The 26,664-nt window shown below is 39.4% G+C and overlaps 1 long non-coding RNA gene across 1 annotated transcript in view; it reads right to left on the reverse strand.

Annotated features, from left to right (window-relative positions):
- LOC145998463 (uncharacterized) overlaps window positions 1–26,664 on the reverse strand; it is a 55,363-nt gene that overhangs the window by 20,666 nt on the left and 8,033 nt on the right. Inside the window, exons 2-3 of the long non-coding RNA XR_014443319.1 lie at window positions 16,629–16,733; window positions 11,159–11,263 (exon numbers count right to left, since the gene is read on the reverse strand). This is a non-coding gene — a long non-coding RNA (uncharacterized LOC145998463). The remainder of the gene's footprint in view (window positions 1–11,158; window positions 11,264–16,628; window positions 16,734–26,664) is intronic.

A 26,664-nucleotide genomic window follows, 5' to 3' on the forward strand; every position in this document is an offset into this window, starting at 1 on the left:
TTTCAATAATAAAAATTCTTGTTCAGAATCATTCATGCAGTTCAAAAGTTATGGTCAACTGGTTATAAAAAAAATATCAAAAAACAAAAATGTATTAGTTGTAACATGGGCGTATTTAAGGGAGGGGATTCAACGGGTCCAACCCACCCTCCTCCCTTTGGTTCAGTAAAATTACCAGATTACTTGTTCTATCCACCATGCACAGTGACTTGTTCGTAAAAATGTCTTCAGACTTATTTTGTTCTCATAAATTACAAGTGTATAGAACGGGATACGGATGGGAATGAAACTAATTCCACACACCAGATGGGACTGCAAAGCAAATGTCTGCAATTTCCTGATAGTTTGGAAATTTCTCTGGAAAATACTGACATTTCATAAAGTGTATAATGCCACATGTAATTTCTGCCCAAAGTAGCTGCTTGTGAACTTATACTGCGAACATTATAATTTCATTAGAAGTTCCTGATATGGTTTGTTACCATTCAAGATTTAATTATTCTTCAGGTTCTAATTTTTCGATAATTTGAAATTTCCCTGCTGTTTGATAATCCTGAAAGTCGATAAACCATTTTCCAAACACTAGATCAGAATGGGATTGCAACTGCATCTGTGTTAGCTTCAGCTATTAGTACTTCTACTCTCTCTCTGGGTTGAGTGGGTGTGGATTTAGAAGAAGAAAAAATAGTTGGTGAAGAATATGATTGTGGCGATGTAAAGGGTGGTAGAATTAAGGGGGTGAGATAGATAATTTCAGAGAAGTGTCCAAAAGCAAATTTTGTACATTGTTCAGCACATATTTTAACCCTGGCTATTGCCCATTTCTGTGATATTGAGACTGTCAAATCAGTTATAATTTCTCCCCCTGGAGTCTTCTCAAAAGAGCAGCCCCCCGTGGTTAGCACATTGTAGATCCCGGGTTTGAAACCCGGAATGGGCATGGGCATTTGTGGGTGTACATTCATCAATTTTATTATGTCATCACTCATCCCGATCTTCGGAAATTAGCCAAAAGTGGCACAAAAAGCAAAGTAAAATAATGCAAATAAATCAATCAATCCTCTCGAAATAATTTGGATGTAAAAAATACAGTGCAAGATAGCTAAGGAAGTTCTGTAATGTTCTCAAGTTATTTGACACAAGATGGACAGAAAAGTATCAATACTCAGAAGTGTGACTTGTGAAATCGTATACACTAATAGAAACTTTACTGTTGCCATTTTTGGACCATTTTGTAGTAGAAATTAACCCAAGTTTCTCTGAACACAGTCAACACATTGAAAAATTGCAACAACTTATTCCAATATGAAATGCCTATTCCTCATTCATTGGAACAGTGTGGCAAAATGTTGGATGGCCTGGATGATATTTTTTTGCATTCTCAAATCTGAATGAAAAATGTGGTAAACAGTAATTGTCCAGGGTCTGCATTGTAGGCAGTAGAAAATTGTGACAAGCTCTTGTACTCAAATAAGCACAAATTGTTGGTGATCTTGGTTACACTACCAGTTTCATCTTCAACACCCGAGAGGATGTGTTTAACATTAAGGAGGTTGAAATAATGTCCTCGCAATTCAACGGGAGATCCTCGACTAATGGGCCCTGCACTGTTAAGTGTACATACATACAAATATTGAAATAACACCGATGATGTTATTTTCAATTTTGTAGCAAGGAGAAAAAGACTGTCTAACATTGTAATTCTTTTTTAAAGAGAAGCTGGGATTAGCTTTTTCAAAAGCATTTTCTGCTCATATTATGTAGAAAGGTTAGAAGTTCGTAGATAGACTTAATTTAATAAATGAGTGACCTTTCATGTGGTGACAGAGTGATTTGATAGCCAAATCATACCTAGAGATGCTATATGTCCCGGATTTTCAAGGACAATCCCGGAATGGTATCATTTGTCCTGGTGTTCCGAATAGTTTCTTCGGGATGCACAAATGTCCTGGAATCGGGTGGGAAAGAAGAAATGATTAAGACAATACTTTCCTGAACTTTTTTTCATATTTAAATGCTTGGACGTAATTTTAAAATGCTCAGTTTTCAAAACAATCTAACTCTACATTGAACCACTCCCCCTCCATAATACAAGAGTTAACGAGATACAGACAGTACTGCAAACATCTTTGACTTCACGATGGCGCCGCCGTCTGCTAACAGTGCTGAATTTCAGTTACAATTCTCTTCCATTGTATAAGTAACCTGCTTACTATAAAGAGTCAGTGCTTGGGTGCCTATCTGTTCAGTCTGCAGTTTTCAATTAAAGCTCCCACACAATGTGTGATGTAAATGACAATTAAGTTGTAAATACATACAACTTTATCGGGTCCAGCCCCCCCACCCCCCTGCTCCCTAACAAGTTACCGGTCAGTAGTGTCCCGGATTTTCACTTATGAAATATAGGAACCCTAATTGAACCAAAAGTTGAACCCCCCCCTCTTCCTCCCTTACGTGAGCTATATATATGCCCATGAGTGGTAACAATTTGGAAGAGTGCTGTCTGTGAAATTTCTGGATCGAAGTAAAATAAATCAATCTAACAAACACATTTCATCACCCATGCTGGTTGCTACTTTTGCAGAGTCCAGATTTCTCATATGTATAGCAACACTTTCATTGAGTGTAAATTATCCCGTAAATGATGCAAAATTCAAAATTATCATGCATTTTTCACCAATGTAATATTAAAAATGGATCCATTCATATTCTCATTCATATTCTTTATTTCTGTTGACCCATGTCCATAGGTATGGAAATCATCATATAACAATACATACAGTAATAAAATATTAATACAATTTTAGACAAGGATTACAGTAATCATTTTAAGAACTACTACATGAAGGAAATCCAAATACATTAATAAAATATTAATACAATTATAGACAAGAATTACAGCAATGATTTGAAGAACTTCTACATGAAGGAAATCCAAATAAAGGAAGAATACACTATGGGAGTGAAATAACATACAATATTTAAGGTGAGCACAATAATAAGCAAAAAAAAAAAAATTAGTGTAAAAATAAAATGTAAAACTAAATATGTAACTTATACAACATGGAAGAATGCAATATATTTACAGAACCGATTAATGATCATTTAGGCACAATAATAGCATATAGTGAACACTTCGTACATGATAATATAAATAGTATATTTCCATTTTCTGTACAATCGAACTCTCTTTGTTGACAATTTATGTAATTTAATATTTACAAATTTAAAAATTCATTTATTGAATAAAAACAATGTTGTAATAAGAATTTTGTTAATTCCCTCTTAAATTGGGTACTTGATTCCATTGTTTTCATGTGATCAGGTAATTTATTATACAGGTGGATACCAACGAATCTAGGACCGTTTTCAAGGAGAGTGGTATTATGAGTTTGTATAACCAGATTGTGATTTTTTCTTGCGTTGTATTGATGTACTTCCTTGATACGTTTGGAGAAACTAGACATAACTTGTTTTACATAGCACAGTAAATGTAATATACAGGGTGTTTCTAAAGGTCGTTTACAACACTTGGGGTGATTCCTCACACGAAAACAATACAAAAGTGTGAGTTCCATTTTTACGACTGAGGTTTCGTTTCCGAGATAGGAGCCTCGCAAAAAGTGACAAAGTGAACGTCATACCTAACTGGGACGAATACTATCACAGATAGAGAGGCGGTTCCAAGGGAATCATCAAGGAATCGTATGTGCTCAGTCCGGAAGTCACTATGAAAAGTTCAGGCATGCGCAATGGAGTCCTCAAAGGAATTGGGGATTTCCGGCAAGAACAATGCATGGAAAGAGTTTGTAACGCAGCAAGAAGGACCATGACAATGAGAAATGCATTAAAGACAACACATCCCGACCTCAAACATCAAAACATGAGCACGGAACACAAAATCCGAAAAGTTGAGCACGGTTGCATACCCCAGTTACACGCGAGGAATGAACGAATCATGTCATGTGGCATACGAGAGACACATTACTCCACCAGGAGGAGGGAAACAAAAACACAATATCAGATGATTGCGACAACGTGTATTTTTACACGGGACAACTACGTAATATCCCCCCCCCCCACACACACACACAACAAACGCTAAAATGTCTTAAGCACAGACAGTGCATGTCACTGTACACCAACTGAAGATGTCACTTTCACCACACAAAGGGGGTGGGGAGCAATACCAAGAGTGTTCGCAGGCGATCACTGTGACGTAAAAGAAACCAGTTATGGAAGTGCTGCGCAGGCAAGTCTGGCTCTCGTAGTCTACGTTGGACCTTCATGACTGCTGTACCCGTGAGAGGAGCTCAAAGGGTTGGTTCTCTCCGGCAGTCGTTCCAGCCATGTTGCAGGTGCTGGGATATGATCAGCAGTTCACTCTAGGTTGTCATACGCATTGAAGAGTACTAGTATGTTGTACTGAAATAAGTTGACGTGGTGGAGTGGACAAGTCAAGTATCGCAACAATTGGTCTGTGGTGTTCGTACGGTGATACCGTCAATTTGTGCAGTGCGCCGGTGTTAAACAAAAACGATACTTTGCAGTTCCAGCTTCCTATTACACAGATGGTAGCGTATACGACCCAGCAACTAGCAGACATGCATCTCATGTATGGGGAGGCACGTGGTAATAGCTGTGAGGGACGGCGTCTTTATGGAGAATGCTTTCCACATAGACGTTTACTGCCTCACGCCTTCTTTCAGGTAGTGGACAGTCAACTGCGTGAAACAGGGTCAGTGCTAAAGTCCGCGCGTTCATTATATCCCCAGCGGTTAACAAAGGGAGCGGTACTCTTTGTTAAAAGAAACACCCAAGCTGGCGGTTTTCTTTTGAAGTAGAAGCAACAAACTGGAGTAGGAAAGCGATGTTGCCAAATTGAAGAGATAAAGAGAAAAAGCAGTAGGAAATTGTAAGGAAAAAAGAAAAAGAAAGAGAAACAAGATTAAAGAATATGGAAAGAGAAAATAAATACAGATAAAGATTAAAAAGGAAGTGTTTAAGGGTATTATCGAAAAGGGGGGCGGGGAGAAATATCCAACTCTTACATATTAGGCCTTAATTGACACCGGTGTTCTGGAGGGATTCTGAATTAAACGTGTTAAATACTCAAATTGAGTTTTGTAAACCCACTCAAAAATACTATTTATATGCATATTTACATATTTTAATTTACTACATTTAACCAATCAATGTGCTAGCTTTAAGATTTTTTCGAAAATATGGACAATGTAACATGGTATTTCATTCAAATAGACATCATCTATTACACATTCATCCAAACTATTTTCGGGGGTTTATGAACGATTTTAGGGCTGGTCTTGAGTGATGGGCATGGGCACCCCTGTTTAGGGAATAAGGGCAGATCAAGTATAGTGTTCTGTAAAGCTAAGAAAAAGTTACTTTCGGTAGACACACTGTCGTAATGAAATACTTTGTGGGAATTACAATATGGTTTGAGGGCGCGAATGATGTTTTTTTGGGGGGGCACATGATATAATCTGGGGGGACGCATGACATGATTTTTGGGGGGAATGCGCCATTGGCTTTGAGGGGGGTGGGCACCTGTGCTCTCCATGAAGGAAATAATATTCTGCAGTTTTGTCTTAGGATTTTCACTAGCAGCCGTGAGTGATAACTTGCATTATGCAAAGTCTAAGGAAAAAACTAAAAGCACAACACTATAACAAAGCAACAAAACAGCACCATAACACAACACAACTAGTTAAAAAGAATCAACCCCGCACGTGGTTATGGAGCAAAAATAACGAGAGGCGCCTTGCAACTACAAGAAATGTAAGTAAAGAAAATGTGGCAACAACGTCTGAGTGCACACGCTTATCGGGAGCGGCTTGGCTATTGTTTGCTATTGTTGCCAGTGTTAAGTTTTATAAAAGGGTTGCCGATGGGGACATAATAAACGCACGGACTTTACCACCAAGGCAAGAAGTTGGAAGACCTCGAAGTGTAGGCACACATCAGTTTGCAGAAGATGTGTTAACAGCGGTCGCAGAACATCCTGGCACCAGTACGCGCATGCTCGCTCGGGCACGAAACACGTCTCATGTGAATGTTTGGCGAGTGTTGTCAGAGGAAGGAATGCACCCTTTTAAACTGCAGAAAGTACAAGAACTGTTACTTCGTGACTTTCGCCCTCGTATGGAGTTTTGCCAATGGTTGTTGCACCAGCTGGACACAAACCCTCACTTCGGGGAAAAGGTAATGTGGACAGATGAAGCTATTTTCACCAGAATGGATGTCTTCAATAGTAGAAACAGTCATGTCTGGGACTTTGACAACCCACATGCACTTTTTGTGGCCCATCACCAGCACAGGTTCTCAGTGAATGTGTGGTGCGGAATAGTACATGATCATTTAATTGGACCATACATTCTGCCTGTTCGCCTGAATGGTCGCACGTATCATGCATTTCTTAGTGAGATTCTGCCTGAACTGTTGGAGACCGTACCTTTGGCACTGCAGCAAGAAATGTGGTACCAACACGATGGGGCACCAGCTCATTTCGATCGTAATGTACAACATTTCCTGCATGACGTGTTTCGCAATAGGTTTATTGGTAGGGATGAGCCTGTGCCTTGGCCACCGAGGTCGCCAAATCTCAACCCTCTCGTTTTTTTCTTCTGGGGAGAAATGAAAACCCTCGTATACAACACACCTGTCACATCAGCTGAGGACCTTATTGCTCGCGTCAACGTCGCCGCCGCAACAATAGCAGATACACCTGGCTTGTTTGCTCGTACTTGATTCGTCGCTGTCATCTCTGCGTAGAAGTGAACATTTTGAAAACCGTCTGTGATTATTGCCCTCCGCAAATCCCAGTGAGAACACTCTTGGTGTTGCTCCCCACAAAGGTTTTGTGTGGTGAAAGTGACATCTTCAGTTGGTGTACAGTGACACGCAATGTCTGTGCGTAAGACATTGTAGCATTTGTTGCTTGTTGTGTGTGTGTGGGGGGGGGGCGATATTACGTAGTTGTCCCGTGTAAAAATACACGTTGTCGCAATCATCTGATATTGTGTTTTTCTTTCCCTCCTCCTGGTGGAGTAATGTGTCTCTCGTATGCCACATGACATGATTCGTTCATTCCTCGCGTGTAACTGGGGTATGCAACTGTGCTCAACTTTTCGGATTTTGTGTTCCGTGCTCATGTTTTGATGTTTGAGGTCGGGATGTGTTGTCTTTAATGCATTTCTCATTGTCACAGTCCTTCTTGCTGCGTTACATACCCTTTCCATGCATTGTTCTTGCTGGAAATCCCCAATTCCTTTGAGGACTCCATTGCACATGCCTGCAGTGAACTTTTCATAGTGACTTCCGGACTGAGCACATACAATTCCTTGATGATTCCCTTGGAACCACCTCTCTATCTGTGATAGTATTCGTCCCAGTTAGGTATGACGTTCACTTTGTCACTTTTTGCGAGGCTCCTATCTCTGAAATGAAGCCTCAGTCGTAAAAATGGAACTCACACTTTTTGCTTGTTTTCGTGTGAGGAATCGCCTCCCAAGTGTTGTAAACGACCTTTAGAAACACCCTGTATATAGGCAAGATAATGGTAAAATGTCAAGATCCCTGAAGATTTTCCTACATGGTTCATTTATTTTCTTTCCTGCCATAATCCGTACTACTCTCTTCTGCAAAATAAATATTTTTGCACTGTTTCTAGCATTCCCCAAAATACAATTCCGTATGTTAGTTGGGACTGGAAAAGACTGAAATATGTTGATTTTATTGTCTCCCTGTTTATTATGGTTCTTAAGGTTTGTATACCATTTATGGTTTTGCTTAATTTCCCTGCTAGGTGCTCTATATGTATGTCCCAGTTGAGATTTTCCTGTATCCAAATACCCAGGAATTTTATGGAATTTGTATATTTGATGTGTTCATTTTCTATTTTTATTACTGGTTCTTCATTGTTCTTATTTCTTGAATGATGGAATTTTATTGCTAAAGTTTTGTTTTTATTTATCGTCAACTTATTTGTGGGGAACCATTTGCAGGGTTCGTTTGAGGTGCTTTTTATATTTGAATTTAGAATTTGTTCATTTTTGCCAGTTAGCACAATGCTCGTGTCATCTGCATGTAAGGTAGTTTTAACTGAGGGTAAGTTTGAAGGCAGGTCATTTATGTATATGGTAAATAGTACTGGCCCTAGAATAGAGCCTTGAGGAACCCCGCATGTCACTTCTTCTAGCCTAGAGATATGGGAAAAAGCATTGGTATTTGTCCCTTCTACATGTAAGATCTCTACAGCTTGACTGTGATTTTGCAGGTAAGATCTAAACCAGGTGTTTACTATACCCCTTATTCCATAGTGATTTAATTTTTTCAGAAGTTGGTCATGTGATACTGTGTCGAAAGCTTTTGACAAATTAAGAAAGAGACCTACACACTGTTCCCTATTGTCCAGGAGTTGTCTGACATGTTAGATGTATTCAAATATTGCTGTAGTTGTTGATTTGCCTTTACGGAAACAATGTTGTGATTTAGATATTTTGTTGTTTTTATTTAAGAAAGTTGTAATTTGTTTATTCATTGCAATTTCCATGCAAACCGCAAACTCACGGCAGGATCCCGATTCATACATAAACATTCCAACCACCCACCAGGGCAAAAAGACAACATATGGAACAACTTTGTTAGAAGAGCCATGCACTTAAGTTCCAACAACCAAGTGCTGCAAGAAGAATTGGACATCCTAAGAATACAGGACTCCCTTAATGGCTACAGCCCCAGTGTAATTGACCAGAACCTGCAAAAAGTGGAAGAAAAAGAAAAAAAAACAGAAAAAAGTCAAAAACCACCTTCTCACAAACGAAGAAGAGGATCCACGACTATGGTTAGGGATACCATTTATGCCAGGCCTTTCCACCAAACTCAAACGCATCTTGGAAAAACGTAACTACAGAATAGAATATAAACCAGGAAAATCCATAGGACAAAACTTAGCAGGCTTCAAAACGTATGACAAAGACCCCTTAACAAACTCTGGCATCTACAGCATCAAATGTGAATGCAACCGAAAATACATAGGACAATGCAAAAGACCCATCAAAGACCGGTTCCCCGACCACCTAGGATATATACGCAGAAAAGAAAGTTCTTCGGGATTATCCAAACACATCTTAGAAACCAACCATCAACTTCCACAGGAATGTGTTTCCTTCATTGCACATGCAAAAGGAAAAATAGAACAGAACGTTAAGGAAGGGGTACACATGATCAAAAACACTAATAATCTCTATGACAATTTATGCAGAAATCTTTATTCTTCTTGGCACAACACAGTAAAACTCAAAAATCAATCTCCTCCAACCAACATTCCAAACACAACAAGACTTACCAACACTGCAAGACCGCAAGGACATCTGCCGACAAACACAGAAAGTAACGCCAGTGCAACGACAACCGTGTCTGCTCCGTCTGTCCTCGACCAGCCCTGAAGATGACTCCGTGAAGGAGTCGAAAGCTTGGAAGAACTCCGAAGTGTTTTTTATCGTGCTGTTAGTGTGTGATTTTAGTGTTTTAACAAATAGATTACAATCATTGCCTCTAGAATGGTCATGGTCGTGAATGTGTGGGACACAGTTCAACTTTACAATAACAAATTTAAAGTCTTCAACTTTGAACACTAATCCATTGAATCGTTTATTCAACAAAACATCTATTAATCAAGAAGCCAGTTATTGAAAAAAAGTAAAATATTCTACGTGATCAAAAGTATCCGGACACACTGCAAAACATGTGTTTATCATAGATAGCGAAACAGTACTGCCATCTACCACCTGGAGCACATGGTCAGCGATCAAAAGTGGCTGCAGACAGCAGTACGGGACAGTCTGAGGAACTCACTGACTTTCAATGTGGTCAGGTGGTTGGGTGCCACTTGTGTAAGAAGTCCGTGCCTCTCTCCTAAACATCCCTAGGTCCACTGTTTCCGATGTTATAGTGAAGTGGAAATGTGGAGGGACATAAACAACCCAAATGTGTGCAGACCAACCTCCCATGTTGACCTTCAGAGACTGTCAAATGTTAAAGAGGGTTGAACAGCGTAATCGTCAATCATCCATCGCCACCATCACACAGGAATACCGAACTGCATCAGGATCTACTCCAAGTACTATGACTGTTCAGTGCGAGGTGTGGCAACTTGGTTTCAAAGGCCGAGCAGCTGTCCATAAGCCGAACATCACACAGGCAAATGCCAAATGCTGCCTTGCGTGGTGCAAGGAACATCCGAGACTGGACCATACAAGAGTGGAAAACCATTGTGTGGAGTGATGAATCACCATACACAATGTGGTGATCCGATGATAGGGTGTGGGTGTGGCGAATGCCTGGTTAATGACATCTACCAGTCTGTATGGTGCAGACAGTGAAATTCGGGGGTGGCGGGGTTATAGTGTGGTCATGTTTCTCCTGGAGGCGGCGTGGCTCCCTTGTTGCTTTACGTGGCAATGTCACGGCACAAGCTTACGTTAACATTTTAACCGCTTTCATGCTGCCTACCGTTAAAGACAAGTTCGGGGATCACCATTGTGTCTTTCAACATGATCGAGCACTTGTTCATACTGCAGGGCTCGTGGGGAAAGTCATTTGACGACAGCAACTTCCCACTAATGGACTGGCCTGCGCAGAGTCCTGATTTGTATTCCATAGAACATCTCTGGGATGTTTTGGAATGCCAACTTTGTGCTAGACCACACCGACCCACATCAATACCTCTTCTCATATTGGCGCTCCGCAATGAATGGGTTGGCATTTCCCAGGAAACCTTCCACCACCTGATTGAAAGTATCCTTATGAGAATGAAGGCTGTCATCTAGGCAAAGGGTGGGCCAACACTGTATTGACTGCCAGTGTTCCTGATGGAGGGCAGCCCAAACTTGTACTTCATTTTCAGGTGGGTATCCGGATCTCTGATCACATAGAGTATATTAACAGATTTTTCGTTCTGCCAAACAGAAAAAAAAATAGTTTCTAGACCAGTGTTAGCAAGGGAACACAGGGAATGCATACCCCACCAATAAGTTTAAGGTAATGACACTTATGTCAGTGGGTACTTTGTGCAAGCCTTGTCACTTCAAGCTTAATTTCAACTTTATGAGATAAATATGCATTGAAGCTAACTTACATCATTTGGTTCCCACTGCAGGACATAGGTGTAAACTTCTCCAATTGTTGGTTCCAGAATCACTTCAGGTATTCTACAGCTTCCTCCATGATTCCAACCCAAAGCCTGTAATTGTGGAAGTACAATACATTTTAGTAAGGATTGACAGATACAAAAATTTCACTGATACAATAACCTATGTGATATATAAATTTCAAATTTTCCATGAACAACATAAATAAGCACCCAACTTAAAAAAGGAAATATGTTATGTATTTTGACATTTACTTTTATGTGAATTATATGTTTATATGCACAAAAATAACATAATGACAATTTTGGATAATAAACCTTTTCGAGCAGGGCTCAACTCCAGGAAAATATCAACTCGGGGCAAGCACCAGCACCTATTAACCTGTTGGGAGAGATTAGTCAAGGCAAAATGGATAATAAACCTTTTCCTGCTCCCACAAAAATAGGCAATTAGGCTGGAGAGTTCAATGAACAAACGATCTCTAACTACGCACTGGTAATGATCAGGCTGGAAAGTTCTTACGAACTAACCGATCACTTATACTGATCACTAAAAAAAGTTATAATGACAATTTTTTGCACTAAAGTCAACTTTATGCATGGACAGGCTGCTTACAATTTCGAAGAAACAAAATTCCTTGACTTTTTGATGTTTTTCAGACCAGATCATTAGTGCAATTACATTTAGAATCCCACATACAACAAATCTTAGAACAATGAGTTTTAATGTTCAGTGTCTATTTTTCATTGAAGGTGACAATCAGTATATCAAACCGAAATGTGTGGGCCTCCCCGATGGCACAGTTGTAGCGTCGTCACCTTGTAATCAAGGGGTCCCAGGTTCGATACCTGGTGCATGCACATAGTAGTTCGGATTCCACTTTAAACTGTAGGTCAATCAATCAATCAATCAAACTGAAATGTACGGGGTGAGCAAAAGGTAACTGTGCACCTACACTACGCTACATTACGCAGAGAAAAACTTCCCTTTCATGACGTTTGTTGGCATATAAGGACATGGACAGTTGGTTAGTAAGCCACTCATTGTTGTTTCTTCAGTTGTTTCTTTGGAGTGTGATCTTGCAAAGCGAGGAACTGCATTAGCAATGGTTTTGTTACTCAAAGCTCGTGTGTTTTTGGTGGAACAAGTCTTTCGACATGGAGGTGAATATACAGAAGAAGTGCAAAATAAGTTTATGGAAAGGTTTCCTGATACAGATCCACCACACTGTAATGCAGTGCGGCGGTTGATCGATAAATTTCGCAGAATGGGATCAGTGAAGAATGTGCAAAATCAGGCAGGCCACGAGTTCTAACAGAGGACAAATTACAGGATATTTCGATTAGAATAGAGCAAAGCCCAAAGAAGTCAATTCGTAAATTGTCACAGCAAGTGAGTGTGTCGTACGGCAGCGCAAGAACCGCACTGAAAAAGCATTTACCTTTTGCTCACTTGGTAATTTGTCCACACAAAAAATTTAAAACACAACTTCTCTGTTTGCATAAAATCTTATTTCTCATTGTTTTAGAAATTATAAGATGACCAAACCATTTCGAATTTACATGAAACGTTTCAAAGTAATCCAAATCCAGCATAAGAATATTTTTGCACAGTTAAAACAAACTACGATAGTCAAGTAGAACTCTTTGAGGACGGATAGCTATCTCTTTTTAACAGAAGACAAGAAACCATGAACTCAAGATGCAATTATAACTCCATTAAGCCTTGTTTCCATGACTATGAAAAACTAAATATGCTGACCAAGGCAGTAATTTATTTTATTAAAAAACATAAACTAACGTAACGTTTCAACCTTCTAGCAAGGTCTTCTTCAGACTCTGTATCAAGTACAAAAGTAACCAGATACAACAATAAGGGTAATATATATACACAAACATTACTCCCTCCAGACTATTTAGAAAGTTGTTTGGAACTTTCTAGCAGATGACTTTCACTTTCCAACTTTACTTTCACCTAAAAGGCTAAACACTTCCATATAGAATGTGGTTGGACTTTTTAATCTCACGCTCTTTTCCCTTCATTTTTCTTCCTTCTCCTCTCCTCTTTTTCTCTTGTCCTTTCCACTCTTTCCAACATCTTCTTCCATTCTTTGTTTAACTTCAGTCCCCCATTCCAGTTCATTGTGTCTTCTTCGCCTTTCTTCTCTATTTCCTTGGCTTCCTTCCATTTTCTCACTAGCATTCTCTTCTCCCTTCCTATCTGTTTAGCCTCATCCCACTCTATGTCATGTCCTGTTTCTCTCGTGTGTTTAAATATTGCATTTCTCTCTCTCTTAAGTCGTACATCATCCCTATGTTGTTTCAACCTGTCTTTCAGCCTTTTTTTCGTTTCTCCTATGTACACACTCTGACATTCTTTACATTTTACTTCGTAGATAATCCCTTCTTCTTCCTCTTCTCTGTTTTCCTTTTTCTTGTTAGCATTCCTCGCTATTCCTAAGATGCTTCTTCCTCCCTTCCTGTAAGTTTTAATTCCTGCTTTCCTAAGCACTTTGCATATCTTTTCTGTGGTCTTCCCCATACTCCTTATTCCAAACCTTCTCTCCTCTTCTTCTTTCTCTTCCAATTCTCCCCTGCCCGTTTTCTTACTTCTTCTGTTTATGTCCAGTCTATCCTGCTTCTCATCAGAATCAAGAAAATATGCATGAAAGAATGTGAAAAAGAAGGCAAAATAAATAGCCTATGGAAACAGCTGGAAAAGAATGGCTATGAGAAGCAGGATAGACTGGACATAAACAGAAGAAGTAAGAAACGGGCAGGGGAGAATTGGAAGAGAAAGAAGAAGAGGAGAGAAGGTTTGGAATAAGGAGTATGGGGAAGACCACAGAAAAGATATGCAAAGTGCTTAGGAAAGCAGGAATTAAAACTTACAGGAAGGGAGGAAGAAGCATCTTAGGAATAGCGAGGAATGCTAACAAGAAAAAGGAAAACAGAGAAAACAGAGAAGAGGAAGAAGAAGGGATTATCTACGAAGTAAAATGTAAAGAATGTCAGAGTGTGTACATAGGAGAAACGAAAAAAAGGCTGAAAGACAGGTTGAAACAACATAGGGATGATGTACGACTTAAGAGAGAGAGAAATGCAATATTTAAACACACGAGAGAAACAGGACATGACATAGAGTGGGATGAGGCTAAACAGATAGGAAGGGAGAAGAGAATGCTAGTGAGAAAATGGAAGGAAGCCAAGGAAATAGAGAAGAAAGGCGAAGAAGACACAATGAACTGGAATGGGGGACTGAAGTTAAACAAAGAATGGAAGAAGATGTTGGAAAGAGTGGAAAGGACAAGAGAAAAAGAGGAGAGGAGAAGGAAGAAAAATGAAGGGAAAAGAGCGTGAGATTAAAAAGTCCAACCACATTCTATATGGAAGTGTTTAGCCTTTTAGGTGAAAGTAAAGTTGGAAAGTGAAAGTCATCTGCTAGAAAGTTCCAAACAACTTTCTAAATAGTCTGGAGGGAGTAATGTTTGTGTATATATATTACCCTTATTGTTGTATCTGGTTACTTTTGTACTTGATACAGAGTCTGAAGAAGACCTTGCTAGAAGGTTGAAACGTTACGTTAGTTTATGTTTTTTAATAAAATAAATTACTGCCTTGGTCAGCATATTTAGTTTTTCAAGATGCAAGTAACATCACTCCTTTCAGATCTTCCTCATTGGATGAATAACACCCACTGTGCGAATTAACAGAGGGGGAAATGGTCCTGGAGGATTTCCCCTTCACAAAAATATATATATATATATATATCCCCGGCCAAATAAAATTATTTGCAGCCCTGCCAAGGATGATTTAATCCCCCTCACAGAAAGTGGAATTGAAGGCATATAGTATACCATTCCATAATGATGTATCAAAGACAACTGAAAGATTGTGAAATATTTCCCTGGCGAAAAGTCTTGTGGATTAAAGGAGGACACCATTCTGCAACTGACCAACTCACCGAGCCAAGACACACCAGGCAGTTTTTCACGTAGGTTTCCATGGCATGGTGCTGATGTTTTACATGTATTAAAGTGGCCACTAGAAACTTGTAGGTAAGTTGCATGGCCATTAAGTTTGAACTTGGCAATAAACATTTTGTCAAGTTTTCGGTGTTACTAGTTGGATAGCACTTTTTCAATATGAGTTTAGGTTTTATTAGAATCTAAACACGTGAACCAAGAGTTTCTAAATTATGTTTACATTTTATCATAAGACTTAATGACCTAGGTTAGAACCAAAGTTCAAAGGGACTTAGAACTGCAAGGCAATAGTTTAGTGACTGGTAACATGTACAAATTCACATACCCTTTAAATGCCCCAAAGAAAAAAGCTTAATTCCACAGTGGTAACACCTGCTGTAGTAAATTTATTGTGGTGGCCAAACATTTTTTTATATGTTTCAATTTCAAATCATGTCAGTTAAAAATGACCACAAAAAATGGATCACTGCTTGCTGTTGTTCTTGGTGTGAAGAGAGAGTGGAGGGGTCATGTTGACACTGCAACAATGAGGGAAAAATAAACAATGAACGTAAAGCAATGACAAATGTACACTCTAATGATATGTACATACAAGAAGCAATATAATAACTGACTCTTCCTTGTAGATGTTGTTAAACTATTGTGTTAAGTGCATACTAAAAATTTTACGAAATATATTTTTATTTGTATAAAATTTGATATTGAGGGAGAAAATTCCTCTTTGTGCCCCCTGCAGGTGCTCTTGGCCGTCTGGAAGAAATAATGCAAGAAAGATGTGAAAATTAATTCCATCTTGAGTATCCTTTTGTCCTGCTACTCTTAGATTCTCCTAGTCTTTTCTTTCTTTTACCTTAATGTTTACCCCCATCCCCCTAGAATTGATTTCCGTCCAAGGTTGAGTAAGGGCAATACTTTATTTTCTTAAGAGTATAATAGCGTTTAATAGCGGCGATAAGATCCCTCTGCACTAAATTTCTAGGTGAAAGTATAATAATGTAGAGACATGGACGTCTGGAAGGGGGAGCAAGGATGGCCACACCTCCCCTTTAGAAATCGAATGTCAACCTAAAAGTATATATTTCACACGTATAATTTGATTTCAGTCATAGTAATTTACATTAATCCGATAATTTAAAATTCAAGTGGTTTTTTGAGAGGACAACATAATTTTTGGGGTAATATACCCCATGGAAAAATACCTTGTTTGCCCACATGTGGAAAAAATCTGCGGACGTCCATGCTTTTAATCAAAAAGCCAATTAGAGAAAAAAGTAAAATGTTTTAACCAATTTCTCATAATGGCAAACCAAAAACACACACTTAGTTTATAGGCTAGTGGGCACAGGCAGTGTTAGCAGGAGAACACATGGTATATACACGAATAAGTATAAGGTAACGACACTTATGTCAGTGGGTACCTTGTCACTTCAGGCTTAATTACAACTCTATGAAATAAAAACATTAAAACTAACATCATTTGGTTCCCACTGCTGGACATAGGTGTAAACTTCTAAAATTGTTGATTCCAGGATCACTTCAGGTATTCTACAGTTTCCTCCATGATTCCAAACCAAGGCCTGTAATTGTGGAGGTACAATATACTTTAGTACGGATTGACACACACAAAAATTTCACTGATACATTAACCTGTATAATATAAAAATTGCAAATTTTTCATGAAGAACATACATTAAGCACGTGACCTAGAAAAGGAACTACATATGTAGTTTGGCATTTACTCTACAAAATCTACATAAATTACAACTTTACATTCATAAAAAAAAAATGATGAAATTTTGCACTAAAGATTCTTTGTCAAAGTTTTAAGCCAACTTTATGCTCAGACATGGTGCCCACAATTCAACAATCAAAATTCCAGGACTTTTCCAGACCAGATCATAAGGTTGACTGATTGATTGGGTTTCTTCTACTTTGCATTTCAGCTACTTTTGGGTAATCAAAAAGAGGGGGATGAGTGCCAGGATTCAAAACCAGGATGTGCTAGCATAGCCACTCTGCCATGGGCATTGGCACCAGATCAATAGTGTAATTAACATTAAGAATCGCACACATAACCAAGTTTACAACAGTAAGTTTTTAATGTAAAGTGCCCAATAATAATCAGTAACAAACTGAAATGTAGTTTGTTCACTTTGTCTCTTTGTGGACAGAGTTCTCTGTTCAACATGGACACAAGAAACCATGAGCTCCAGATGCAAGCAACATTGCTCCTCTCAGATGGCTCAAGTTCTTACAGTTTAATTCCAAATTTATTGTGGTGTACAGGCATTTTTTACATGTTTCGATTTCTAATTATGTCTGTTAACACATACTTCAGTCTCAGTGATTACTTACTGCATGTTTTCTGGATAACGATTTTTCCCTTCCACATACTTCTACATTCTGTGAACAGAACATCGAAATGACCAACAACTTCTCATGCCATTTCAACAGCAAATAAGGCCTACTTCTCGATATTACCATTAATCAGATGTACAAAATGTCAATTGGAGAGCTCGAGTGATGCTACACAAAACACTCATTATGGATGTGAAACATGGACTCGCATGGAACAAGCCGCTAACAAACTCGACTCATTTGAGCGTAAAATCCTCTGAAGGATCTTTGGCCCTATTCAGTCACAAGGAGGGTGCATAATTAGATACAATGATGAAATTTACAAACTATGTAAGGAATTACCTCTCTCCATATACATAAGAATAAAAAGACTAAATTGGGCTAGCCATGTAGCTAGAATGGATGAGCACCGGAGCCGAAAGAAGATGAGTGGAGGAAACATGGGAGGAAGAAGACCTGCAGAAAGACCAAGGATTAGATGGAAGGACAGTATCCAGAAGGATGCAGACTCTATCCTTCACATCAGAAATTGGAAAAGAGCAGCCTAAAGCAGGACATCCTGAAAAATAAAGTTGGGGAGGCCATGGTCCGAAATGCCATAGGTAACAGGTAGGGAGACAAATTTATGGTAAAAAAAAAACTGAGGAGAGCGGTAAATAAAATGTTAGATCAGCGGTATATACCAGCGGTGGAAAAAGAAATTGGCACACACTTTTTCATTATGAGAGGAAACAACATACAAAAGAGCTATAAATTGATAAACTACTTCATTTTTATATACTGTACACATACACAAGTACTTAGCTGTCCAACCAAAAAGAAAACATCAACACAAAATCACTTCATTTCTAAATTGCATATCTCAAGTGATTTATTCATTGTATGTATTTAAAGGATAACCTTGCTGTCCAACAAATAAAATAATCACTACTGCACATACACAAACATATGTTGAAAATCACATGATGATAAACAAAATTCATTCATGACTGAACACAAATGACAACATTGTTTCCCTTGATGGGCAGGAACAGACTAATCTTATCGATGCTACAGCTAGCAAGTTCAATGAAAGTGGAAGTTGAGTAGACATTCGGGGGAAGAAAGGAATGCAGGTTGACAGGGAGCGAAGTTTTCGAACTGAGATTATGTGCATGGGAAATCCCAATTTGCAGCATCTTCCTGATGTGATCGAAGATAAAACATTCTTCAGCTGCCAGTGGTAGGAAACTTTAGGCAAACATTTCGTTACAAATCGACAGTTTGCACGCACAACCTCGATTGCCGGTTTTTTATTTATTTATTTATTTATTCCTTGTTTTGGATGGCGAAGTTAAGGCACAAGCCTTTTCTTCCACTTAACCATCTCTACATTACATTTTATAAATTGATTTTTATAGCTAACTGTATGTTAAATATATAAAAAACTAAATATTTAAGATACCAAGAAATGAAATCTATAAAAACTAAGAACATTGAGATACCAAAAAAAAAAAAACACAAGAAAAAATAAAAGAGAAAGACGCAAAAAACAAAAAATAAAGACAAAAATACATACACACTAAGTAAAAAAAAATACACATAAAACATAAACACACACGCAACAAACATAGTCAAATTACAGAAAAAGTCGCTGGGTGTTGGTCCTACAAGTTTACACGAAGGTTAATTTTATTTCCATGTTTTCAGTTCTGGTAAGTTGACTCCAGAAGATGATTTGTTAATTTTGATTTGAATTGGAGAAGAGAAGAAGAGTTTCTTATGTCGTTGGGGAGGTCGTTCCACGCTCTGGTAGCAGTGACCGTTAAGGAATTTCCATAAAACGTTGTCTTGTGGGAGGGGATGGCCAGCAGAGAGTTGTCTCTCGAACGGGTGGCAAAGGTGTGTGCTGAACTTAGGGGTTGAAATCGAGAAAGTAGGTAGGACGGCTCTCGTGAGTTTACTATTTTGTAGAGCGCTGTAAGAGCGTGAAAGCGGCGGCGAGTGGAAAGGTCGAACCAGCCTAGGTCCTTGAAAACCGGGGTCAGGTGGTCAAAAAAATTGATATTATAAATGTAGCACACACATGCATTTTGTATTCGCTGTAGACGTCTTGCTAGTTCACCGTTGAGGTCAATATATGTCAAGTCACAGTAGTCTATATGAGACAGAACTAAGGACTCCACGAGTGTTTTTTTTACTTCTTGTGGTAAAATATTTTTAAGGCGGTACAGTGAGTGTAATGCTGCGTAGGATTTTTTACATATGGCCTTCACATGGTCACTCCAAGTGAGGTTTTCGTCCACGACGACTCCCAGGTCTTTGACCGAAAGCGACAACAAAATGGGGTTTCCTTCGACAAGAATGTCAGGGATGGAGGACTTCTCTGTTGTGGAAATGAGCTGACGTGAGCCAATTAAAATACATTTCGTTTTCTCAGCATTTACTCGCAGACCGTTTGCCTGAGACCACTTGCAGACGTTCATAATATCATCGTTTAGGGCTTTGATGGCCATATTGATGCTTGTTTTAGGGAACGACAAATAACATTGGACGTCATCAGCGTACAGATGGTAATTTGTCGATTGAAAGTTTCCAGATATATCATTTACGTACATGGAGAACAGCAGCGGAGACAGGACGCTACCTTGGGGTACACCGCAATTCGTCGGCAGCCACGACGACTTATTGTCAGAAATGAATGTGCGTTGCTGTCTGGCTGCTAAATATGAGCGAGCCCAGTCAACAGCGGGTTGGGAAAAGTTGAAATAAAATGACAATTTCGCCAGAAGGATATCGTGGTCTACGGTTTGGAAGGCTTTGCTGTAATCGAGGAGAACTAGCATTGTCAAATATCTCTTATCCATCGCCGACCTTACATCATCCACCACTTTAATGAGCGCTGTGCTGGTGCTGTGATGTGGGCGGAAACCGGACTGGAAGGGGTTTAACAATTTTTTCGATTGCACATAGTTAAAAATTTGCTCGTGAACGATGTTTTCAAATACTTTTGACAAAGTTGGGAGAATACTGATCGGTCGAAAATCTTCAGCTCTTACTGGGTTGGTGATTTTAGCCAGGGGGCGTATGTGAGCGAGTTTCCAAATGCTTGGGAATGTGCCAGTGTACAGGGATGTGTTGAAAATATCTGCAATTGCAGGTGAGATGTAGGTAGCGATATACTTTAACATGTTAATAGAAATTTCGTCCGCTCCGGTTGCATTGGATTTGATTTTATTAATTGTAGTTTGGACCTTTTCATGCGTTATAAAAGAGAAATCGAAACTATTGTTGTTGTTGCTTTTATGAACACTTATGGAGTCGATTGTACGTTTCTTAATTTCAGGATTTATACCTGATACGTTTTGGAAGTGGCCATTTAGTTCTTCTGTGGAGATGCCAACAATTTCATTACTATCATATTTTTTCCCAACGCCGAACATTTTAAGTTTATTCCACAGCGATTTCGGCTGCGATCTGTAGTTTAATAGTTGTCCCGCAAAGCAAAACTTTCTCTTTCGTATTTCCTGGGTGCACCGATTCCGAAGAATGCGGTATTCTTCGAAATAATCGTGTACTGATTCCAGGTTTGCTTTGAGTGTGGACTTATACCGCCTGTAAGCTGCATCCCTACGGGACATCAGCTGCAGAATCTCGGGGGTGATCCACGGGCTGGGAGGTCTCGAAACTCTTTTTCTTTTCATGGGCGCGTGCTTGTTGTAAATATGAAGGATGAGGGAGTTTAAGAGATTCACTTTCTCGTCAACTGTTTGAAAAGAGGGCACGAGGTGCCATGGCATGTTTCCTGCTTCAATATTCAGGGCTCGAATATCAAGCCGTTTAAAATCTCTGAAGGAGATTACTTTTGGTTTATATTTATATGTTTTCAGAGAATAGGAAAGAAAAATAAGATCGTGCTTCGATATGCCTGGGACTGGAAATTGTCCGAAATTTAGAATTTTTAGTGGGTTGGTTGTTAATATATGGTCAATAAGCGTTTCGCTTTGATGGGAACGATGTGTGGCTTTTAACGAACAGGCTGATAGGTTGAGAGACGATATGGTGTCTTTGTAATTTCGTACTTCCGGTTTGGAGGTCAAAATTTACGTCACCAAGGATAATACAATTTTCGTATATCGGTAAAAAATTAGATATTTCTTTTTCGAAATTTTCAAAATCAGTTTTCGGGGGTCGATACACTCCGCTGAGGAGGATTTTTTGGTTGTTTACATTTAGCTCAAGGATCAAATATTCCGAACTACTTGAGTATTCTCCTTGCGAACGAGAGAGGATTTTAACGGGAATGTTTTCTTTTACATATATTGCACAGCCTCCGCCTCTTTTGTTTATCCTGTCGCAACGATAAAGCCTGTATCCCTGCATGCTGACCAGGTGATCTGGGATCGATGAAACGAGCCAGCTCTCCGACACTAGAATTGCATCACAAGAAAGAGGGGCAAAAATAGTTAGGAATTCGTCGTAATGGGACAAAAGACTCTGACAGTTGACGTGCGCTGCGTGGAATGCCCTTGGGTGTTTGGCTAGCTCCTCCTTCAGTACCGTTACAGCAGGGTGGGAATGGGGAAGAGAAAGCGAGGGAGGGTCGGCAGAGGGTTGGGCGCTGGACTCGACTTCCATTTGGCATAGCTTCATAAAATAGGCCGTGGTTGGGCTTAGTGTTGCCATCTCTTTAAAATAGTTACAAAAACAACTAGGCTGGTCCGGGAGTGAAAATAAGATATGTTATTGGACTTACCAGTACTGAAACCAGGATTCTCTTGCTGCATGTATTGAAGTGGATGACCAAAATAAACTGGAGAACACCCGCATGTTACTTTTAACACTTGCACAGATTTGACATGAACGCACACACACTCGACATAAACACTTGAAATATGATTAAAATACACACACACACATAAACACATACACTTAAGTACGAAAACACAGAAGAACACACGGATGCAAACACAGTACATAAACTCAGAGATCCAGTACATTCGCTTCCGTCGTTGCAGTTTGCTGCTTCACCTTAACGCTGTAGGAGAGATTCGAACTCGCGAGCTGTGTTGATGCTTGTCCTGCCGTTGCTGCCCTGGATGATGATCCGGCCATCGGACGTCCAGCAGCTCCTCACCCCGAACGTCTCCTTGGCACGGCGGAGAAGTTGCTGCCTCGTTGCCGTCAGGGATTCTGTTATCAGGAGGCCGCTTCCTTTGAGTTTCCTCTTGGCTCTCCACACGTGCTCCCGAGTTTGGTATCTCAGGAACTTCACGATGATCGGACGGTGCCCCTGCTGTACAACTTCGGCTGACGTACGAGTACGTTTGGGGCCTAACCTGTGCAGGCGATCCACATCGGAGGCACCGAGACTGATGCCAAGTTTTGTGGACAAAGTGTCCATGACAACCTTCATCGTATCTTCGGCTGGCGTTTCCGAGATGCCGTGGAGGAGGAGGCAGTTTCTTCTACTGTACTGCTCAGCGGCGTCTATTGCTTCCTCCTGAGACAGCATTCTGTTGTGAAAGCTGTCCATGTCCGAACGCAGCTCCAGTATCTGGCCTTTAAGCTCCTTTATATCTTGTTGGAGGAATTCCAAGATGGTGCTGCTTGGAGTTGTCTCTGCTGTGGCCGTTTTTTCCGTGGACTGAGGAGGTGGCAAGGACTTCAAAGCTTCCGACACTTTGGAGTCCAACTTGCTGATAGTTGCCTCCAAGAGGCTGCATCTCTTGTCCAGGCTGCTGCTGTTTTTCTTCTTGGAGGTCATTCTCGTCCGAAGGTAGCAACACTGAGTCGGAAGATCGTGGTCACCGCTTGAGAAGAGTGTTCCTCGGGAAAATGCGATGTCTCGTAATTGTAAAACAGCTTCTTTTTGTGGTTCCCCGCTTCCAATTTGAGAGAGTTTGTTGCTCACATGAGTCAGTGGGGCTCTGGCTACAATTTAGTTCATAGCACAAAATCAGATGTTAGGTTTTGCCAGAGAAATGTGGAGGTGAAATTCCCCACGAAACTACACACAGCCGATCTCGTCCGCCATGTCTCACCATAGGTTTTTGCGTGTTTTCTACTTAATTTGATGATATTTCACGGTTATTTCGCGAAAAAGCATCCATTTCGTGGAAAAGCACACATTTCGCATTACTTCGCGAATAAAACTCATGCATATTTCATCATTGGGAGTGCAGTTACGTGCAGAATGTTCAAAATTGCATCTTTTTTTCACATTTCGCGCATCGTGAAAATTCAATGTCCCTAGTAACAGGTAACATACCCATGCATGATTCTTTGTTTCCAAGCAGTCATTAGTGTACTGCCATTTTGGATATACACTACTGCTGCCAGTGCTTCACACATGGAGGGGTGCGAAGGGATATTTCATCGCTAAATGTTTTCTTTCATTGTTAGGTTAGGTGGGCCAGGTTCCTCTGCACATTAAAATAACTTTCCTAAATTCTTTAAAAACCTGATCATACACTATACACGTACACGGTCTTGAGCATGAAATCCTCTTATGAAAATCCGTAAAATCTCGTGGCAGAAGCAACCAGAAACCAAGAACACCTGCTTGCATAAGCTACATTTCAAATCTTAATTTCTCTGGTTTGAGTTGAGTTGATGTTTTTTAAGTCCACTTTGTGCACAACAAGGCTAATCGGGACTGTACCTACAGTTTAAAGTGGAATCCGAACCACGATGTGCCTCCACCGGGTATCGAACCTGGGACCCCTTGTTTACAAGGCGATGACGCTACCACTGTGCCATCGGGGAGGCCCATATAATTTATCTGGTAAATATTATAATAATACATAGTGAAGCTATTTAATTGTGTCAATTAGTTTCTCCATGCTTGGAACTTACTCCCTCAATTGTTTCCAGTATTCTAAAGCACTTGCTAATACTTCTACAAAACTTGAGAGAAATCATGAAACACTTGAAACGGTTACCTCATTCTCTATTGTACAAGATTCAACCTCCTTACCGCCACCCATGGCTGTATTTTCACAGATCACCTATTTGAATTGAACAGTTATTTTAAGTCCACTTTATGTACAGATAGGCTAATTGGGACTGGGCCTACGGTTTAAAGTGGAGTCCAAACCACTGTGCATTGTGCCTCCACCTAGGATTAAACCCTGAACTACTTCATTACAAGGCAGCAGTATTGCCACTATGCCATTGAAGAGGCCCGATTTTAGTGCAAACCAACAACCACACATGCCTAATTGGTAAACAGTGATAGAGTATCAATTAATGTGTCCCATTCCTATTTTTAAGGTTATGTATCTTTTTAAATATTCACATTTACTGGCAAAAAGAATATCACTTCTGTAGAAAACAGTTTTGGCTTTCCCAATGGTTTTTGAATGAGTGTCCAAAATGTGTTTTACTGTTTCAATTAGTGTCTCCCTTAAGGCATGATAATATTTTCAAAATGAGTCATAAATGGAAATACTATATCATATGAAAAATACACGGTGATTCAAGCGGTAACGGTTCCGATTATTTTATGATTTTTTTTTCAAATTCCCCTAGCACAAATACTAAATATCATAGAATTTTGGAAATCATTGTCACGCGAAATTTGAGCCTTTCTTAAAGTAATGAGCAATGTTTGGATTCGAAAAAAGTAATTTATGTTGAAAAAAATTAAAAATTACCTTTCGCAAGCATGCAGGGTTGGCCCGGGTGGGCCCAGCCCAGTTTTCCCCATGCGGGTTTTTTCAGACACCTTGAAAAAAAACACCAAAAAACCCACTCAAAATGTGGGTTTTTCAGAAAATGTTGTAAATTATTGCTTTAAATAATTGTAAGGTTCTAGAATTGTCAACATTTTGAGAAAACTTGTAAAATAAAAGCTTAGCCAAGCTTATAATAGTCAAAATAATTAATGTGGTAGAAGTCACAGTGCGTTTTTTCAGGATAATTTTCTCAAATCATGCTAGAAATAGACTTTTAACAAATAATACGAATTTACATCCAAGAAACAAAAAATCAAACGGGTCTGAAATATTTAGATAAAACATTGAAGGAACAAGGCTTATAATTTCGAAATGTGTTAGCACTTTAGATATCAGTCACTTTCGTATGTGCGCAAGCCACTTTCACCTGTGACTATCAACTTTTACAGTAATTTTTTCCATGAATAAAACATTAAAAAAAGGAATTGAGTACATGTTATTGAAATGTCGTGAAAGTAGAATAACAAAAAAGTGCTCCCCTGTGCTTAGCACCACACCTTGAAGGTGTATAGGGGAAATGCACCACACTTTCTTGATCCAGTCGTGAGTGGGGGTGATGTGATCAGCATCTCACCCCTGACTGCCTTTATCCTCCAGGGCTTCCCCCAGGTACCCATGTCATTCAATGCTGGGTGGGCGCCGGGGCCGCTACCAACGTTAGAAAAGTTCCCGGATTTGAACTGCCCGGGGAGCGAACCCGGGACCTGTAGCATGGTAGTCAGACGCATTACTGACTGACCCACCGCATCCATATAGTTAATTGTGGTATAATTAAACCAAACACTTTTCAAATGATTCATTTGAGTTCTCAAAATTTAGTATAATAATAATAATAATAATAATTTTTATTGTAGAAACATGTGAGAACATCACATGTATTACAATTACAATAGATCTTACAAAAAAAAAAAAAACATCCAAAAAGCATTTTAGAAACATAACACCACTTACATAAATTTAGTAGTTAACATTATTGTTTTACAATCATAACTATTTTACCTAATACAATTAATTTCAAAGAATTCTTCAACTCTATATATACAGTTATCGGTTAATATTTTTTGTACTTTTCTTTTGAATTCTAAAAAGGGCAGTTGCCTTAAAGACAGAGGGAGAGCATTGTGAAACTTAACTGACATGTAGTAGAAGGTTTTTTGTGTCTTGTTGTAATTACATCTAAACAATCCCTATTTCTGGTTTGATAGGTATGTGAACACCCTAACTCCTCATACCTGTGAATGTTCTCTTTTATATAGAGTAGGCATTGGAATACAAAGATAGCAGAAGCTGTCATAATACCTAGTCTAACAAAACTTAACTTGCAGTGGCCACAGCTTGGAAGACCACACATTAATCTTACACATATTTTTTGCAATTTTAATAACCTTTTTATTGAAGGCTGATGACCCCAAAGTAAGGTACCATAGCTTAA

Source organism: Lepisma saccharinum, chromosome 14 (assembly GCF_977018435.1).
Source record: "Lepisma saccharinum chromosome 14, izLepSacc3.1, whole genome shotgun sequence".
Taxonomy (NCBI): domain Eukaryota; kingdom Metazoa; phylum Arthropoda; class Insecta; order Zygentoma; family Lepismatidae; genus Lepisma; species Lepisma saccharinum.